The sequence below is a fragment of the Hibiscus syriacus genome, unplaced genomic scaffold (genome assembly GCF_006381635.1).
Source record: "Hibiscus syriacus cultivar Baekdansim isolate YM2019G1 unplaced genomic scaffold, ASM638163v2 tig00002119_pilon, whole genome shotgun sequence".
Lineage (NCBI taxonomy): Eukaryota > Viridiplantae > Streptophyta > Magnoliopsida > Malvales > Malvaceae > Hibiscus > Hibiscus syriacus.
In genome coordinates, this window is record NW_024061912.1 from 94,157 (window position 1) to 108,700 (window position 14,544).

The 14,544-nt window shown below is 35.5% G+C and overlaps 1 pseudogene; it reads right to left on the bottom strand.

The window, feature by feature from the left end:
* Positions 1-1,437: 1,437 nt before the first annotated feature.
* On the bottom strand, positions 1,438-12,434 carry LOC120137724 (annotated as a pseudogene).
* Positions 12,435-14,544: the final 2,110 nt, after the last annotated feature.

Consider the following 14,544-nt stretch of genomic DNA (forward strand, 5'->3'; position numbering starts at 1 on the left):
ATTAGTCATCCATGTATGCATCATGATCCTTGAAATGAAGCCTTTACGTCTGATTGGCTTTGTGTAAATATTGTCATTTTGGACTTTGAGGATGCTCAGTAAAGCAGTATATTCCTCAATAGTTGGAGTCATATCTTCTTGGTTAAAGGTGAAGCACTGATAAACTGAATTCCAAAATTTTACTAAGGCTCGAAACATGGACACATCAATCTGTACATACATTTGATCTGCTATATCAACATATGCTAACTGAAACAGCTTCTTCTTATCTTCATCCTAACTCTCCCAGATCTCCTTAAACTCTTTAAAGTCAGTCTGCCTTAGACTTACAGGCACATCTTCAAGCATCTTTGATTCTTCATTCATAGTCATGTTATCCCCTTTTTGTTGTTGCTTCCATTCAGACCAATGCTAAACCTATATGATTTTTTATCTACTTTTTCCTATGACACTGCCGTATTGGATCGACTCAGATCACACATCTAACTTTGAGTAAGAATTTTCTACATACACAAAGACTCGAACTCGAGATCTGTTTAAATATATCAAGCTGCTTACCATTTGAACCAACCAATTCCCAAGTCTTTCTGGCTAATCCGAACCTACCCAAGTCACACATTTGGTTTTGGTGGGTGTCTCCAGCAGAGATTTTCTACGTACATAGAAACTCGAACTCGAGACCTATTTAAACGATATCAAACTACTTACCACTTGAACCAACCAACATTGACTGGTCTTTTAAGTCTCTGATTATATTATATATATCTCCAGCTGGGAATATCACGGCAATTTTGATTATAATATATCTTCAAAATTGATTCATTATTTTATACATTGAATCCATTGGCCTGCAAGCATATAATAAGCCTTTGCGTCTGTAACCTAATCAAATTGTCATTCCATTTTGGCTAGTTTGATCTTCTTCTTTTTCTGCACAATGCCAAAAACATCCCAATATTTATCAAAATAATCATTTTAGTCCCTATTCCTCTTTTTGGAACATTTTAATCCCTAACTTTTCATTTTGGGGCAAAAATCTTCCTCTATAAATGAAAATTATTAGTTAAAACATGATTAACACTCCAAAATGAGAGTCATTTTTAACCTAAAATGAAACATTGAGGGATAAAATATTCTAGAAAAATAAATTAGGAACAAAGTGATTATTCTATCAAATGTTGGAAGCCTTTTTATCCTAAAATAAAATCTTAGGGGCCAAAATGCTCCAAAAAATAGAACAGTGAGCAAAATAACCATTTTAGTAAACGTTGAAAGCTATTTTAGTATTATGTTTTTTTTTTTTTTACATTTCACCTATTGACAGGAATAAATTACTGTTGCACATCATAAACAAACTATGGAATCTGCATAAGTATCTAATACTAAGCATTTTCTGGAGAAAAAAAGGTAATATTACATCGACTTTTCATGAGTTGTTCCTCTAACAGCTAGCTCTATGAATTTCCAACTATGACATTAACTTAACCAAAGATTATATATGTGTGTTCTTAATTCAAAGGATACATCCTCAGGCACTTAGAGACAGAGACGTGATCGAAGAAATCTTGAATTTGTGGACTTTAGTAGAATTTTGAGGCTGGAATACGACCTCTGTACTCGATCCTACAGTTACTTCCTCCCACTCGGAAGCCGAAGCTCTTGCACTTCGATAATCTCGAGGACAGTACAAAACCTGAAGCTTTGAATGGGCTGCATGAACAAGAAAATCCGAGTATAAGATGATTGCACAAGAATATGGCAATACAGCTAACCATTAGATAATGTCTACACATCAAGTGCAATGCCTATGCCGTAATCTTTATGGTACTCCAATGTCAAGTCTTGTTGGGAAAAGGGGAAAACCAATGACAAGTATCATACAAGCACAGCAAATCATTAATGACGACCATGGAAGAATTTTTTTTTGAATAGTCTAGGGTGATTACAAGATAGTACATGCCCAGAATCTTTCTTAACCGTTGACGACACGCACACACCCTACAGATGAAGCTGCTCGAACTTAGGACCTCTAGAGAGAACGACACTCCCTTTAACCACTAAGTCCACTTGATGGATTCGACTATGGGAGAATCTTAAAGAGCTTTTAGCCATAAGAAACAATATATTTTAAAAGAAGCAAACAAGACTAAAAATTGCAAGATGACAACAAAATTATTAGGATTACCTAATCCAAACATGATAATCTTCTTTTGGATGATAAGGCGACTAACTTTTGATCTTTTGATAATTCTCAAAGGTAGGATATCCTCTTGCTTCCCTTTAAATTCCAGAAATTCTCCAAGAACATACTTGTTATCTTCAAGCTCCATCCTGCACATATCATGGGAAATCAAGTTTTCTCACGCTTAAATTGCTGATGATGAGAATATAACATTCAAAAGAATCTGAAATCCACTCATATAACAAATAATTTCATCTTCCTATATGACTGCAAAAAAAGAACTCAATTCCTACTTAATCCCTATTGCTTAATTCAAAATTTCTTGAGTTAGATATTCTTTGCATTATCATTTTATTTACTAGTGTCTGAAAGATGGAAAATCTTGTAATTAGTTCAGAGAAAACAAAGTGAAATTACATAACAGATTTTAAGTGTCATATGGAAAGGGACATAATCAAAATTAGAGACCGAAAATGACATGAATGGATAATATATATGTGTATATATATAATCCACTATGTGAATGAAGTTATGATCAGAATTACTGGCACATTAAGTTACAAACCTGTCCCACGTCGGAGCTGTGCTGAGAATAAAGTTAAGATGTTCATGAAAAGATTCCTGCATCTCCTTCTTCCCACCACGAAAGGCACTTTTAATCCATCCAGGAAACATGCTTTTCGGTTCTGGTTTTAATTGCACCCAATGGTCATAAGTGATAACCTCGGATGGAAATTTTTTATAAAAGGTACTGCAAATGAAATCTATTTAGTACATAGTCTTATAAGGATTTTCCTATTAAAAGGAAGGGGGATAGTTATTCAGTAAATACCGGAATTTTGGATTCGGAATTACAACTTTGTACGAAAAATATCCTTCTGGTACAGTAACTCCCCTTTGTTCAATATATGATTCAAGTACTGAAGCTTGTTCTTTAGCCTTTGAAACCTGAAACAACAGATAGTTTATAATTATCTTCACTTCCCTCAAAAGTTAGAATGCTTTTCTATTGGCAAAAAATAAAAAGAGAATTTTTTTCTCATCAGTAGCAGTAGAAAAGTTTGGCACTCGTATAAGGCTTTGCTTGAACCTATGGGACAACAAATATACAGTCATAAATGCTAAAACCCAACTTGTAACTGAAAATTAAGTTTTGGAAAACCAGAACAGAGGTGAAAGTTGAAACTGATCAAACTTCCAATTGTGCTCCAACAGGTTGAACTGGCCGGTTCAAATATAGTTTTTTCTTTAATAGTAGTAAATATTGAATATTGTTTTTCTTTATACACTTAAGTTTACCAGGATGCCATTCGAGATCACTAGAACTAATGGTGTAGCACTACCAAAAAGAAAAGACCACATAGCTGTTGGCCATATTGAATATTGTTAATTATTAACAAATATATGTAACATTGTACATAATAAAACATCAAGTAATTACTATCGCTTGATGGTGCTTGTCAATGAAAGACGTCTAATAACATGAAGAGTGAGAACTCAGAAAATAAATGCAGCTAATGCACACCATGACACTGAGAATATAACCCATCTAGAAAAGATTTTATTGGCAACAAACAGTCACACTCCTCACTATAAGTATGTGAACATGTTAGGACTGTAAATAAAAAGAACATTCGACTAATTGGAGGATATTGCATCTTGTAAAAAAAAAAACATGAGTGAGAGAGTCAAAAACGTAGAGAGAGAAATAGTGTTAGGACATTCTTCCGTTGGGGAGAGTTGGACGATTTTCGTTGATAATCTTAGTAAGAGGGTTTCAAGAAGAAAGTTAAGGGAATATTTCATCATTATGGTCAAGTTGTGAGGATTTTCATTCCAAAGTTTACTATGAAGCCAAAGTATACAAGTTCTACCTTCGCGTTTGTTCAGTTTGCAAGTGAGGAAGGGAGAAGGAGGGCTATACAATCTGTAGATGGAACTTGGATTGACGGGAAAAGGGTTACAGTAGGGATAGAAAAATATCGAAAAAGTCGGGATGGAGAAGATTTTGAAGGTAGGACTGAGAGGATCGGTTCAAAGGCAAAAGGGTGCAGAAAACAAAAGGACAAAATAATGCTGGATCTTTGGGTAATTTGAGGGATAGTAGATCATACAAGGGGTGGTGGAAACGATTAATAGAAAGGAGTGAAATGTTACTGAGGGAGTTAGAAACAGAACAATGAAGTTTGCAAATGGGTTAAGGAATGTTTGGGAGATGCATATTCCTAAGGAGGATTCGGACTGGGTTAAAAGGTCCTTTACAGGGGTAATCAAGCTTCCATTCGAGCAGGATTTTGTTCAGAAAGCTTTGGAGAATGAAGGTTTTCATGTCAAAATAGCGAGATGGGGTTATGCATGGAATGCCTGTGTCGTTACGTTTAATTCGATTGAAGAGTACTCTGGAGTATGGGCACAAAACCAGGAGGATTTGTTTTACTGGTTTGACTGGATGGCTCCATTGCTGAATGATGAGGGAGTGCCATTGGCATTCTGCCTGGTGGGATTGTCGTTATTGTGCTGGAACGGGGAGTTTCTGGAGAAACTTGTTCAGAAATGGGGAAAGTCATTTGCATTAAAGAATCCTCAAAAAACAGATCAGACCTATCGTTGGCGAGAGTTTTGATAAGGGTGGCGAGTCCATTTGACGTCCCGAATCGGTCACGGTAGGGTCTTACGGCAGATCATACAAAGTCAAAGTCATCTTGGCTTCAAAATCGGATTATTTCTCCGGGGAGAAGGTTGGTGAAATTTCAAAATTTGGTACAGTGATAATGATTTTTTCGAGGAAGAGAGAAGCCGCCGACAGTCACTGGAGGAAGTTGACAATCACAAGAAATCTGAGGACTCTAGGTAAAAGGTAGATGGGTGGCTTGATCAGGGTCAGAGTAGTTGGCTGAAGAGGGGGACGAGGAGCAGTTTATTCCAAAAAAGTCAAATAATGATACCTGTAATTTTGGGTTGTCAGATTTTCTTAGAAAAGGAAAATATCATAAAGGGGATCACGTGGGTCTTGGGTTGAGGGAAGAATTGGGCCTTGATGTTCAAGCCCAAGAGGATGATAGTTGGAGTTCAATGTCAAATATGAAGACTTTGTGTCCTTCAGGGTCTGCGTATAATTTAAAGTGGATTGGTGATGGGTCCAAAGGAAGATTTATTCCCCATTTAAACAGGAATTGAATAAGCCAAGGAATGAAGTGGTAGAGGATGGGGTGGACTTCGACAAGGTGGTCAAGAATGTGGAAGATACAAAGGTGGAAAAGGAAGCTATATCGGTTGAACCAGCTGGAATTCAGCCATTGGAAATTTCTAAGGGTTTGTTATCAAATGGTCTAAGGAGCTGGAGTCCTTTGGATCATTTGTCTAGAAGTTTGGCTATTAGAACCGCTCCGGTTGGAAGGTGGATTAGAGGAAATTGTAATAGAGTGTACAAAAGTAAGAAAGGTTTGGTACAACCCGAGCAGAGAAGAAGGGTTGTTGCAATTAGTTGTGCTGATTGACCAAAATGGAAAAGCATCCAACAATATCGCGAACACTCATTCGTTTCCAATTTTAATGGAGGAAGGTAACATTTGTGTTGAGGAGGAAGGTGGTTCTCTTCCAAAAGAAGATGTCGATGAATTCAAGCACTTTGAGAGTGTAGAAGAGGTTCAAGCAGGTTGCTTATATGGAGCAGGGGCAGGGAAACAGAGAAGGAGAAAAAGAAGGAGAGAGAAGGATTTTAATAAGGGAAGCATTGGATGTGGTTAGTTCTCCTACGGCCTACTCTCCTTTCTCGTTGTTTTTGGATGAGGCATTGGCTACGTGGGAAGTTTGTAGGATGCTGGGGATTTCCTTCAAAGAGGGAAGAAGGCTTTTTTGGAAAAAGTAGTAAATCTTGAGGAGGGTTTGGGGGATAGTTGGAATTGTTGAAAGTAGCGGACTGGGATTTGGTGCTTCGTGGTTCAGAGGCTTTTGGGTTCTTTTGTTTTTTTTTTTATGACAGTTATCAATATTATTTCATGGAACATAAGGAGGTTGGGGGGGAGAAATCCAGAGCAGTGTCCTGTTTGGTGAAAAAGAATAAGTCGTGCATCTTACTCATCCAAGAAACAAAGCTAGCTAATTGTTCTATGGCTCTTAGGAGAAGGATAGGGGGATTTTTCTTAAGGGAGGAGTTTTTTCATCAACTAATGAGACTGCAGGTGGACTGTTCGTACTGTGGAATGAGAATGAATTTGAAGTTTCCAATAGTCATATAAGTGGCAGATTTATAGCTATATTTGGGAAGTTTAAGACTATGGAAGATGAGTGTGTGATTATAAATGTATATGGTCCGTCCATTGAATCAGAAAAGGAAGAATTCTTCAAGGAGTTGGTGGAGTTTGTTTCTACTCAAACTATTTCAATTTGCATTGGGGGGATTTCAATTTGTATCTTAATCCAGCTGAGAAGTTGGGAAGGTCTCAAAATTGGCATTCTGTGGATATTCTTAGAAATTTCCTGCAGTTAACGAATTTAATTGATCTTCCTTTGGTGGGTGGAAGTTTTACTTGGTGCAACAACAGAGAAGATTCAACTTGGGTCAGACTGGATAGGTTCTTAATTTCTGGAAATTTTCTTACCAGTTTTCCGAGGGTAGTGCAAAGATTGTTACCTAGGTCTCTATCTGATCACAATCCAGTTTCATTGGAGGAATCGTCTGTGGAGTGGGGCCCTAAACCTTTCAGATTTTTTAATTATCTATTAGAGGAAGAAGGTTTTGAGGACTTAGTTAAATCTACTATGGATGGCTTGAGGGAGAGGAACAAAAGAAGTGGCATCTTTAGTATTCTACAGGGAACAAAAAAATAATTAGAATCTGGTCAAGCAGGAAATTTAATGGGATTTCTGAGTCGATTGAAGATTCTGAAAGGAAAATAAATGAGTTGGAATTTAAGGCGCAAGGTAGTAATTTCTCTACTCAGGAATGGGAACAGGTCAAGCGGCTTAGATCAGATCTATGGAGGTTATACAGGATTGAGGAAAGTATTTGGTTTCAAAGAGCAAGAACAAGATGGATTAAAGACGAGGACAGAAACACAAGATTTTTTCACCTTTGTGCTTTAAATAAAAGTAGAAGAAATGCCATTACTAGCTTGAAGATCAATGGAAGTGTAGTTTCAGATCCTATTTTGATTAAGACTCATATTTCTGAGTTTTTAAAGACCGAGTATAATTCCATTTTGACAATGGAAGTGGAGGATTTGCTTCTGGACTTTTCAAAACTGTCACTGGATCAGGCATCTAAGTTAGAGGAACAGTTTTTAGAACAGGAGATTTGGCAAGCAATTGCTACTTCGGACAGCTCTAAATCTCCAGGACAGGATGGGTTCATAATGGGTTTTTCAAGAAATGTTGGCCTGCATTAAAGGAGCATGTGTTGAAATTTTTTAAAGATTTCTAAATAGGAAGTAAGTGGGAGCATGGGGTAATCACGCTTTTATTACTCTAATTTCGAAGAAATTAAATCCGGAGAATATAGAAGACTTTAGACCAATAAGCCTTGTGGCTGTTTGTACAAGATTCTATCAAGTCTTATCTAAGAGACTAAGCTGCTGTGTTGGTGATGTCATTAGTCCTTCCCAGTTCGCTTTTATACCTGGGAGACAATTGTTGGATTGTGCCTTTATTGCTAACGAAGGGATCGATTATTGGAGAAAACAAGGACTACAAGGGGTGGTACTAAAAGTTGACTTTCGTAGCCTACGGTTCTGTTGAATGGCCTATACTAATCAGAGCAATGAAGGAGATGGGATTTGGTATGAAATGGTGCTCATGGATCTCACAGTGTCTTTCCTTAGCCTCTATTTCGGTTCTTGTAAATGGCTCCCCCTCGGATGAGTTTTCTATGGCTAAAGGGCTTAGACAAGGATGTAGTCTCTCGCCGCTTTTATTTAATATAGTAGGGGAGTTGCTGCATTTGATGCTTTCTAAAGCAGTGGATAAGGTCTGTTCGAAGTTTTGTTATTGGGAATTCTGAAAATTCATTTCGGTTATCACATCTTCAGTTTGCTGACGATCTCATCATTTTTTGTCAAGCTTCACTTACCCAGATTAAAAACGTAAAAAGAATTTTGAGGATGTTCAGTATAATGGCGGGGTTGCATTTAAATTTAGCAAAGTGTAAACTTTTTGGGATTAATGTTGACGAGGTTATTCTATCTGATTGGGCGTTGGAAGTGGGTTGTACAGTTGATCGTTTTCCAACAGAATATCTGGGACTCCCCCTTGGTGCTAGGAAGAATTCGGAAGCTTTATGGGAGCCAGTAGTTAAAAAATTTAATTCTTAACTAGCTGGGTGGAAAGCTTCTTCTCTTTCTTTGGCTGGTAGGGAAGTCCTATTGAAGTCTGTGTTATCTTCCCTGCCCATTTTCTTCTTATCATTTTTTAAGATGCCTTGCAAAGTAGGCAAGAAGTTAAATTCTCTAATGGCTAAATTTTAATGGGGTGACAGCGAGGATAAGAGGAAGATTCACTGGGTTAATTGGAGTTCAGTTTGCAAACCTATGAGCAGTGGTGGCCTTGGTGTTCTTGATTTGAATCTTACGAATCGAGCACTATTGGCGAAATGGGTGTGGAAGTTCGCAAATGAAAAGAATTCCGTATGGAAAGAGTGTTATGTAGCAAGCACAAGATCAGTTGCAACTCTATGTCTATCAGTAAGGTTATTTCACCTATATCTTCTTGGATTTTGAGAAGTATTGGCAACAATTTTGGAAGAATGATTCGGTGGTATTTGTCTTAGATCATATTCGAAGCTGCAAGTTGGTAATGGAAAGTCTATTTTATTTTGGATTGATCTGTGGATGGAAGAGGTTCCTCTAAAAAATCTGTTTCCGAGAATTTATGCATTATCTCCTAACAAATGGGGCAAGGTTGCTGAATTTGGCAATCATGAATCAAATTGTTGGGTGTGGAATATTTGCTAGGAGGAATTTGTCTAATTGGGAATTGGATCAATGGATGGATTTGATGTTGAAATTGAAGGATATAAAAATTTCAGACTCTGTAGAGGATAGTCTCTCGTGGTCAGCTAGTGAGGATGGATTATTCTCGGTCAAATCTTGCAGGGATGCGCTCGGGAAGGAAGTTGGGAATAATGATATGTGGTCAAAGGGGGTGTGGTTGGGACTGTCCCCACCAAGGGTTGAAGCTTTTCTTTGGCAGTTAGCTCATCAGAAAATGGCAGTAAAAGTGGAGTTGGTTAACAAAGGAATGTCCCTAGGTGAAGATATCCTTTGCCCATTTTGTAAGAAGCATGAGGAATCAATGCAACATTTGTTTATTACGTGTAATGTAGTATGGGAATTATGGAATAAGGTAGTAAGCTTTTGGGATTTATCTGTAGTTTTACCAAAGGACCCTTATTTACTTATCTCGTGGGGGAATTTGAGGGTGAATTCATTGATTTGGAAGTTTATCCCGGGAGTTATTTTTTGGTCTATTTGGAAAGCAAGGAATGAGATTGTGTTTGAAAGATTATCTCTTGATAGGCTTTCTTTGTTTTTCATTGTAAGATTTAGGTTATCTAAGTGGTTTAAAGCCAAGTATCCCAAAATTCCTATACAGGAGGATTTGCTCATTGGGGATCCTTCACTTGCAGATGGAATTTTGGTTTCTGAATCGAAGGATCGCTCTGTGCTTTGCTGGCTTCCCCCACCTGTTGATTTTTTGAAGATGAATGTCGATGGAGCTGTAAGGTTAAGTGACTCGGTTGGAGGTATTGGAGGTATCCTAAGGGATTGGAATAGCTGCACTCTTTTGACTTTTTCAGAGAATATCGGTCAAGGTTCCCCACCAGTTGCTGATTAAAGGCTATTAAAAGAGGCATTGAAATCTTTTGGCATCACGATGGTTTTCTGTCACTAGGTTGATTGTTGAGAGTGATTGCAAGTCAGCAGTGGAGTGGGTTCACTTTCTGGCTTTGGCACTTGTTTTCTTATTGCCTCTAGTTAAAGAAATTCTATCACTCTTCTCTAAAAAGGTGTTGTTAATTAGGTTGATTCCAAGGGCCTATAATGGGGAGGCAGATAGTTTAGCAAAGATGGGGATTGGTTGATTGTAATACTACAGTTGCTTGTTATTTTCCTTCTCAGTTAGTAGGTTTTTCAAGTAGGTGGAGTTTTTAAGTTTTATGTCAGGATTTCTGGTGTAATTGTTAAGTTTTATGTAATTTTGGTTCAGCAATAAACCGAGGCACTCTTTTCCTCCCTACAATAGTGGATCCTTTCTGCTGGGAAAGGGCTATCTATGAGGGAGGTTTTTAATGAGGCCTTCTATTCCTATAAAAAAAAGAACATTCGACAAACAATTTGATTTCTACTTGTTTATCAAGCTAAATAAACAAACATGATCCAGATTTTGAGACTTTTTTATTAAACAAACCAAACACAATAAGGCATGTTCAATTCATTTATGTTCATGAACAAGCTCGTTTATGCTAGTTTAAAGCTTGTTTAAGAACTCATTTAAGACTTGTATATTATTTTGTTATATAATCAATAATATTATTGTTTGGTGTTTATTTTATTTATTAATGATATAATTATTAACATTTATGTTTGGATATTTTGTATCATAAATATGCATATTATGGTTTGCTAGTTGATTATTCATGAACATAATTTTAATTGTTCACAAACATGTTATCATATCTTCATGGGCATGTTCGTTTAATGTGCACCATGCTCATTTAATTTAAACAAACAAACACAAAAACATATAATTTGAAACAAACAAGTACTAACACAATTTTAAAATTCTTCACTGAATATGAACAAGCTTAAAATAAACAAACAAACATGAATGGAAGCACATTCGTTTAAGCTCAGTTAATTTACAAACCTAAACATGCCATATATATTGAGTTCCTGAAGAAGCAGATATGAACATGGCGACTTACAGGATCAGGATGGCACACAGCCTTGGTACTGCCACCATCACAAGTCCAGCTAAAGTCCTCATTTACAGAAACGAGCCTGCTAGATTTTTGACAGAAATAACTGCTGCTTCTCTGCACAAATGGATTAAATTTCAAGAACTAAAATTAAAAAAAAAAAGTACCAGAAAATGAGCATCAAGGAGAACTCCAGTGATAACACAATCGTATCTTTGCAACACTAAACAAAGATGAAAATAAGTAAAAGAATTTAAATGACTAGAATTCCCATTCTCAATTATATTTTGATCTTTCTATACAATAGATACTAACATTTTCTAAGAGAATGCAATGAAGCTTGAACATTTTCTAAGAAAATGCAATGAAGCTGAAAAAGCATAAACATATTACCCTTTAGTAACAAGAACAATATCTATATTCTGTAGAGAACCAGTGTCAGCATCCGGAATACGAAGCCCCGCGTACACCTTTCCACCATAAAGCTGTTCAAGTCTACAATGAAGTTGCATCAAAAGATGCAGTTAATAAATGTGGGAGAATTTGATTATGGCCACATGGATTTACCAAAATACTCTGTTTTAAATTTAAAATTAATGTCAATTTTGATCCCAAATAAGCTAACAAGTAACCTAATAATTTGTGATTGGTGCTTCTGCTACTTGATTTTTTTTTGCTATACCAACAATAAAAAGAAAATTTTCCATGTAACAACAATAATTGTTCCCACTCCACATAACAGTAAAATCATGAACTTCATTACTCCAAAGATTTAAAATATTAATTTTTAATTGTTCACATTCAAAAGAATTCTCCCGTTTCACTTCAAAACCCGAGAGAAATTTGAAAAAGACAAACAAATAAACTAAGTGTAAATTCACAGCTTTTTCAACCGGAAAGAAATGAATACTACTGGAAAGATCTTTCTAAGAATTCAATTTTCCATGAAACCAAACAAACCATAACAGCCTAATACTTAGTCAATCAAGCTCAGCTCAGTAACAAGCTAAACTAAAATCAATAAAGTTCCACTCTTTTTATTTCAAATTAGAAAAATCATGAAAATAACAAGAAAAAGAACGAAATTAGGGGGGAAATGTTGAAATTGTAAAAGTTGTACCTATTAGCGACGGAGAAAATGGCATTGAAATCAGAGGTTTCCAAGTCCAAAACGTCGTCGGAGCAGTAGAAGAAGCGGCGGAACAAGCGGTAAAAGAAATATCCGCAGATGATCTCCACCCACATGGTAAACTGCTTAAATCTAATTTTTGTCGCCGGAAAACGCAAATTAACTTGAAAATGAAGAAGAATTGGAAGTTGGAATAGAAACGCCAGAGGTTTTTTCTTCTTTTTGGGGATTACTTTTATTTTCTTTCGGGTAAACTATATATTTAGTATCTAAATTATCAGTTTTGATTCGTTTTAGTACCTAAACTTTTACTTTTTTTAAAATCATACCTAAAGTTTAGCTTATATTTTATTTTAGTACCCGTCGTTAAGTTTTGAAAAAATTAAGTTTAGGTACCAAAACACTTTAGGTATAATTATTAAAAATTTAAATTTTAGGTACTAAATGGATCAAACTAATAGTTTAGATACTAATGAGTAGTTTACCCTTTTCTTTGCAAAATAGAAACGGGTAAATACGCAAATGGTCTTCGATTATATGATGTTTTTATTGAGTCTTATGACTATTGAAAGTTATAAAGTGGTTCTCTAAATATTGTGTTGCTTTGTTGAGTCCCTTGACTAAAAAGTTACAAAATAGTAATCCAATTATTCATATTTTTTAAACTTGTCATTTTTATTAAAAATTTTGACGACGGTCTGAGCTGGACGTTAACATGCTGACTTAGATATGATACTCGTTTGAGATTCTAAGATCAGATTTTATCATATCCCAATCAGCAGGTTAACGTCCGACTCAGACTATCGTCAATTTTTTAATGGAAAAGGATGAGTTTGAAATATATGAATAGTCATATGACTATTTTATAACTTTTAATAATCAGTAGACATGATAAAGAATGTCCTATAGTAAGGGGATGATTTTGTAACTTTAAATAATAGGGAGACTGATAAAGTAGGGCCCTATAATAGAGGAACCATTTGTGTATTTTACCCATGAAAAAAAGATAACATGATTTTAATTTGGTCTTCTGCGCGTGACGTGGGAGTAAAAGCGGATACCTCCTCCGTGTTAGGAGACCGGATCAACTTGCTTAACGCCTTAACCACTAAGCAAGAAGAAATTAGTGTATATTACAAAAACCCATTTTTAATTAAATTTTGACTTAAATTAAAAATGGTAATTAAATTATCGTAAATAAATTTTTACATACTACAATTTTAGAAATTATACTATAAAATGTTTTATAGGTATTATATATTTAGTTGTGGTTGAATGAATGTTGTGACATATTAATTAATGAGTAATATCTTATTTGGTCTTTTAATCGTAATTAAAATTTTATTTTAATAATTTTTAATAAAAATATAATTATTTTGATAAAAATTGGAATATTGAACATGTGTCTAGACTTTACGGTCGAATATCAATTGTGACATTAATCGTCGAAATGACCCTTTAAAAATAGTTTAAAAGTTTAATTCAGTCACAAAACATTGTTTTTGTATAACTCATTTATTTAAAATCAAAATAATAATAATATTTAAGAGTTTTATATTGGCTTAGTTTTTTTATTATTTGTAACCCTTAGACCTGACCGTTACGTTTCGACTAGATCTAATGTATTACATTAATGATTTCAAAATATTTTTTGATAATTTAAAACCCTATTATAATCACACAGCTTAAATAAAATGTAATAATAAAATAAAATCCAAATCGAATATTATAAGCCATAAAAGATTGAGTAAAATAAACCTCCCCTAGCTAGTATCAAAATAAACCAACTTTAGTAGCAAAAGCAATATGCATCGCAAAACATGTATTTCAAAATAATTAGGCACATGTCACCCAAAAATAATGGCAAATCAGAAGATAAAAATTACAACAAATGTACTATACGAATGTGTCGATCCTCCAAGTGTCAGGTCCGGGATGCATATCCAAATATATGAAAGAGAGAATTTTAGGGGAGTGGCCTAAGGAGCTCAGTGTGTTCCAGCAGTGCAAAATAAAAACATACATTTAAGTTTCCAAATCAGTTCAGTTCCAAGTTATAAAAATGTCAGTAGTGTTTTTAGCTTAAAATACAGAATCGCCCTCCAACCGAGCACCATATATAGTTCTCCAGAACTGCATCCATAAGGACTTACCCTAGGCCCAAAGGGTATAGGTTCCAACCTAAGAAAGAACCTTGAGTTCATAAGGTCTTACCCTGGTCGAAGCGTAGGTGCCCACTTAAGGGGTATTCCTTCAGGCCCATAAAGACTTACCAATGCACATAGTAGAGGAGTAACTCTAAAGGAGTATCTTAGGGTC